The sequence below is a fragment of the Lathamus discolor genome, chromosome 3 (genome assembly GCF_037157495.1).
Source record: "Lathamus discolor isolate bLatDis1 chromosome 3, bLatDis1.hap1, whole genome shotgun sequence".
NCBI lineage: Eukaryota > Metazoa > Chordata > Aves > Psittaciformes > Psittacidae > Lathamus > Lathamus discolor.
In genome coordinates, this window is record NC_088886.1 from 10328787 (window position 1) to 10334786 (window position 6000).

The 6000-nt window shown below is 44.5% G+C and overlaps 1 long non-coding RNA gene across 4 annotated transcripts in view; it reads right to left on the minus strand.

Annotated features, from left to right (window-relative positions):
- LOC136011512 (uncharacterized) overlaps positions 1 to 5138 on the minus strand; it is a 90661-nt gene extending 85523 nt beyond the window's left edge. For 3 of the 4 annotated variants that reach the window (XR_010611410.1, XR_010611407.1, XR_010611408.1), the window contains exons 1-2: positions 5066 to 5138; positions 3387 to 3583 (exon numbers count right to left, since the gene is read on the minus strand). This is a non-coding gene — a long non-coding RNA (uncharacterized LOC136011512). Of the gene's footprint in view, positions 1 to 3386; positions 3584 to 3759; positions 3978 to 5065 lie in introns of those variants that run through there. The other variant, XR_010611409.1, reaches the window with a different exon arrangement.
- Between the last annotated feature and the right edge of the window lie 862 nt (positions 5139 to 6000).

Genomic DNA, 6000 nt, shown 5'->3' on the forward strand with positions numbered 1-6000 from the left:
CTCCTCTGGACTTGTTCCAACAGTTCCATGTCCTTTTTGTGTTGAGGACACCAGAACTGCACACAATGCTCCAGGTGAGGTCTCACAAGAGCAGAGTAGAGGGGCAGGATCACCTCCTTCGACCTGCTGGTCACGCTCCTTTTGATGCAGCCCAGGATACGGTTGCTTTCTGGGCTGCGAGCGCACACTGCAGCCGGCTCATGTTCATTTTCTCATCGACCAGCACCCCCAAGTCCTTCTCTGCAGGGCCACTCTGAATCTTTTCTTTGCCCAGTCTGTAGCTGTGCCTGGCATTGCCCCGACCCAGGTGTAGGACCTTGCACTTGTCATGGTTGAACTTCATAAGGCTGGCATCAGCCCACCTCACAAGCGTGTTGAGGTCCCTCTGGATGGCATTCCTGCCCTCCAGCGTATCAACCGGACCACACAGCCTGGTGTCATCGGCAAACTTGCTGAGGGCACGCTCAATCCCACTGTCCATGTCAGCGACAAAGATGTTGAACAAGACCAGTCCCAACACCGATCCCTGAGGGACACCACTCGTTACTGGCCTCCAGCTGGACATTGAGCCATTGACCACAACTCTTTGTGTGCGGCCATCCAGCCAGTTCTTTATCCAGCAAGTGATCCATCCATCAAATTGATGTCTCTCCAATTTAGAGACAAGGTTGTCTTGTGGGACAGTGTCAAACACTTTGCACAAGTCCAAGTAGATGACATCAACTGCTCTACCCTAATCCTAATCCCTAATTCTACTTTGAATACAGGTCTGGTATCCAGGTACTATTTTTCTTCACCCACGCCAAGGATATGAATTAGTACATTTTCTCCTGGTGATGGCAACCTAAATACTAACAAAGTCATCGCATCTTTGAGATGTAAATACTGAACTTTGTTCTCTTAACCTCATGAGCTAACTCTAAAGACACTGATGCAATAATGCTGTTGATTTCTCCTTTCTCCTAAAAATGTTGAACCCATTCTTCCAAATTTTCTACCCCTTGGCCAGTCTTTACTGAGTTTAAACCAAAACTGCTGTGAATTGGTTGAGGAAGGGGCAGAAACAAAGGAGTAAAATTAAAGAAGCCTCGCTTGTGTCCCTCAGTGCAAACAAAACAGAAGCAGTTAAACTACCCTATGAACACAGAAATACAACCAGCTAAACACCACGAACTGCTCAGAACTAGATGCATCTTGTGCCTGCTGCTGTCCAGAGAAGCACTAGGAAATCAGAGAAATAAGAAACCATTTTGGACAAGAACATATGAAAAGTGAAGATCACAACAAAGATTTCATTGGATTCACTGCTCAGGAAAATCTCGTTTTCCTTCGTTAAAGCAGAATTTTCTTACATTTCAGGAAATGGGTCAGAAACTGCCTTGCCACTGAAGCTGCATATTTTCAGGATACAATCCAGAGCTCACATGTCAGAGACCTGGTCAAGAGATTGTGATGCAGCTGCTCTCATTCCCAACAGAAGACATCCTGCCCAAGTAAAAGGCATCATCTCAGCTCTTCTGCTCCAAAACCAAGTACATGAGATTGATGCTCACTCACCCTCCACTACCCCTATAATACCTGATCTAATGCTGCCTTCCTGCATCAAAGCGAATTTGAGTAGTGCCCATATTTGTGGGCTCTGGCTTCCAGGACCTGGAGCTGATGTTGCCAGAGACTGGATTCTCTTTATAAAAGCCACATCCTGTTTTGCTACTGAATCTTTGCCCAGCAAAACTCAGTCTTTGACGCATCTCCCCATCTCTACCACTTAAATATCACTGACACATGTAATTAACACGAGGTCAAACATACCACACTTAACATTTTGGACAATCTGGTTTCAGCTGTTTTAACGAAGGTCTTTGATTGCACCAAAGATGAGTAACAGACATCAACACATAAGCAGGGTTAAGAATTATCTGCAGAAAGTTTTTCACCCAAGCAGTGAGGATTGTAATCTGTATTTTAATTGCTAAAGAAAAAGGGATTTGTTAGGATTAGTGTCTCTGTACTAAATAGAAAACATGTTTATGAACAAAGAGTAATTTTATTTGTAGAATAAAATATTGCACAGGTTTAAATAATGCCCAAAACCATCCAAAATTGGACCTAAAGCTGAACCAGACTGGCAGAGTCAAGGGGGCGAATCACCCAGAAGGGGTGTGGGAACAAAACCAACCCCAAATCTCTTCAAGGCCTGCTTGAGTCCCACTGACATCTCCATTCCTTACCAAGCAAGATACCCAATGCCCATTGCACAAACCTGGGCAAACAGCTGAGTGAGAACATGCTAGGAAACCTCAGCAGAGCATGAAGTTAACAAGATGCATTCCTCAGCATTTTGTAGCTTCAGTTAGAAACTGGTTTTCTTCCTGTGCCTTTAGACACTGCTCAGCCCCAGGACTTTGTGCCAGACGCAAGGATCACCCAGTGAAGTCCCCAGCTAGAGCTGCATGGACAGGCACATTAGATGAGCACAGCTCCTGCTCTACTTGTGCCTAAGCCCATCTAGAAGGGGGAATTCCCAGAAATCCCAGATGTTGCAAACACATCCTTCCCCGAGAGGAAAATAAATATTTCCAACATGGTTTCACAGAGTCAAAAGGCCTGGTTTGCTGAATTAGTGTTTGATTACACCCCCAGCTACACCTGATCTCCTTCACCACTCATCCACCACCCCAGAAGCACCTGTAGCAAACCACCACATCTGTCCTGAAATAATGTGGCTGGATAAGCAAAACAAAAATCAGACCTCAAAAGCAGTTTCACACACTATTACACAGTACTACTGCCACTCCAGACTCTTTGCAAGCAAATCACAGAGTCTCATATATATTTCTCACTAAGTTTGCCCACTAGGAAATCTCAATGCAGGTGACCTTCTCCTGTCCCACCAGCCTGCATTACTACAAGGGACAATTTAGCAGGCCACACAAATACATCCAGTCCCTTATCCTCAGGAGACTTCCACTGTTTCTAAAGGTTCATACAATGTAATGAAACAAACATTTCTTTGCAGTGAAAAATCCACATTCCAATAGTATTTCATTTGAATACAAAAATACATTTACATTTGAACACAACACATACATCAAAACAACATTTGAACCTTCCCTTTGACAACAGAAATTAAAGTAACCCCATCCATGTCACATCTCAGTCCTCAAACCTAGAGGAAGAACCCTGTACATCAACCAAAGCTGCCCTCAGCAGCACTGCAAACAACTTAGCCAGAATGAATTTTTGAAACACCACAGGAGAGCCAAGGACAGATATGAACAGGATAAAGCTCCACATGGGTACAATAAAACAATAGCAATAAATGTATGACAACAAACAGCTTCACCTTTAGATTTATCTCTCCGAGCATAGTAAATATTTCTCACCTCTGAGCCCATGATGGATGGAGACACACAAGGGCTAGACATCAAGCTGGCTGCCTGGCATAGCTGGTGGAGCTTCTTCTCTTCCTTTGGAATAAAAGATGTCCCTGTGTCTTTACCTTGCAATCAAGGTGCTGGGTTACAGCTAGGCACTGCTGTCCCGTTGATCACTGATCCCAGTTGCTAACACCCCAGGGAACCTGGGCACAAGACAAAGCAGAGACCCATCACAAGCTGCCCAAGACCTTCTCCTCCCCAGAGACCCCAACCATCCAATTATGCTTGTGACCAGCATCTTTCTAAACCAAGCCCTGTTGGATACGTGGAACATGGACTGCCATGAAAATAGAGGCTTAAAAACTTCAGCCAAAATCACCTTGTAGAGAAGTAGAATAATACAGGGCAGGTTCTTTCCTTTCTCAAATGACATCCCAGCTGAAGTCTCCTCCTGGAGATGGAGGCTGACACTTGAGGCAGACTTTATTAGCTAACACTTTTCACCTGGGATACCCATAGCTAAGCCCGAAATGGATCTGCTGGCAGTGCTCACCCCTTGCTGTCACATTGCTGGCACCTGGCCATACCCCTGAGCAGGTCAGCAGACAAAAGCACAGACAAAATTATGGGATGAACTCCTGGAGCAGCAATAGGCTCATGCTGGAGTTCCAGACCCTTCATTTGCAAATCAGTTCTGACTGACACTATGGCAACTAGGTCACAAGAGTCTTCCTTCTCCAAGGGGAGAGACAGAGCAGCTCCATTCCCATTGCTTATTTTTTCATTCTCAGCACTAAAAAGCTTTATCCAGACTGCAATTATTTCATCATTGACATACAGCACAGACAGATTTGGGGGGGGGGGGGGGAAGGAAGAAAAAAGAAAACCCATATTTCTGAGTTTCTAGAATGTAATGGAAAGACTTCTGAGCATGTAGGTAAATGCAGCTTAAGACCCTCCAGTTATATTACAGATATTTTGCTAAGCTTTGTTTTAAAAAGTGAAAGGCACATTCTTCTACAATACCACTGTTTGCATCCCATAAACTTCAAGAAGGAGCAATGCTTACTCTTGAAAAGCTATTTTGCAAATACTTCCATTAAAAAGACTAAGGGAGAGGGATTAATCTTTTTACATTGTTTTTTTATCTCTCTCCTACCTCCTTTATCTTTCACCTACCATTTTAGTAAGGCAGAAGAGGACATAGCAGTTATTCACCAAAAACTCAGCTCATGCTTAAAAAAAGCAAACCATTAAAAATAGCTTCTGAAAGTGAGGGAAACATTTTTCTCTCCCACAAAAAAACTCAAGGTTTTCCAAAACAACATTAAAAAAGCAACCAACCAGCTTCCTTTACGTAGTATTAACCTGTCTTTCCCTACAAACAGGGCTCCACATTAAAACCCCTTCTAACAGATGCATAACAAACCAACATTAAGCTTGTTTATTGTTACTTACTAGCTCAAAAGTTTCTGCTTTCCAGCTAAAACACCAGCCTGCACTCACAAGCTCAGAAGAGTTAGATCCAAGGTCAGACTCCCTAAGCCCAAAGCCTCTTTAACTTTACAACCAACAAATCCATCACTGGTGGATATCACAGAGGTTATTTTCTAACAGCAGAATGATACTGCTGGCCTAATTGGAGGACAAGCAGAAGAAATACTTGCAGAGAACTGACCACTAACCTAGCTTTCCTATTCTTCCTCTCCAAGCAGAGCACACTCTTCCATCTTCTCCCTATGCTCAGCACCTTCAACTGCAGAGAAAAGCCTGCTCTGACTGGAGGGTGATTTATAGGAGAGGTGTCTTTGGGTGGAGCTTGTCAGGACAAGGAGGGGTTTGTTGTGAAGAGATGGGGCTAAAACATACAGAGAAGGTGGTCACCAGTGTATGCTGGACGGCATCAGGAGCATCCCTGCCCTGGCTCTAGAGCAGCACTGCTTTGCAGGGTTTGGGCTCTTTAAGTGTTCTTCTTCAAGTGCATGGCCCACATCAATGTCATGTACTGCCTTATGCATTTTAAAGGCAAAGCCAGGCTGGATGCCGGCACGTTGTTCGGTGCTTCACAGCAATAGTTGGCCTGTGTTACTGCCTCAGAGTAAGAGGATGCCTGCACTGATTCTTTGGCCAGGATGTTTGTCTCAACAGTGTTCAAGAAATAGAGGACTCCAAGCCAACTCCTGCAATTAAAGCCTCCAGTATTATGCCCAGTAGAATCCACGCTAAAACTGCTGCTGAGCCTCATCCAAGTGCTGGCCTATGAACGTAGGAGAGAAATTCCCCTGTTACAGTCAAAAGCTTAGTTTTAGTTCATGAGTGCTGAAGATTGATCAGAAGAGATGGGAAGCATCAAACATACCTTGATTGACTCTCGTCTTCACTGAGCTGAGCTCTGCCACACGCTGCGTTTAAACTAGGTTGGCCATAAGCCTTCTGGATGCGAGCATGGAAACTGCTCCATGGAGGCAGAAGCCCAGCCAGGGCTTTGGTAGGCTCTGTGTGGTATTGCTGTGGCTTTCCACCCAGAAAGGATCATTAAAAGCTGTGCTTTTCAGCATCTGTGCTAGAAACTGGGATTCAGAGCATCTCCATGCAGCAATAGCTCACCAAATAAGTTCAT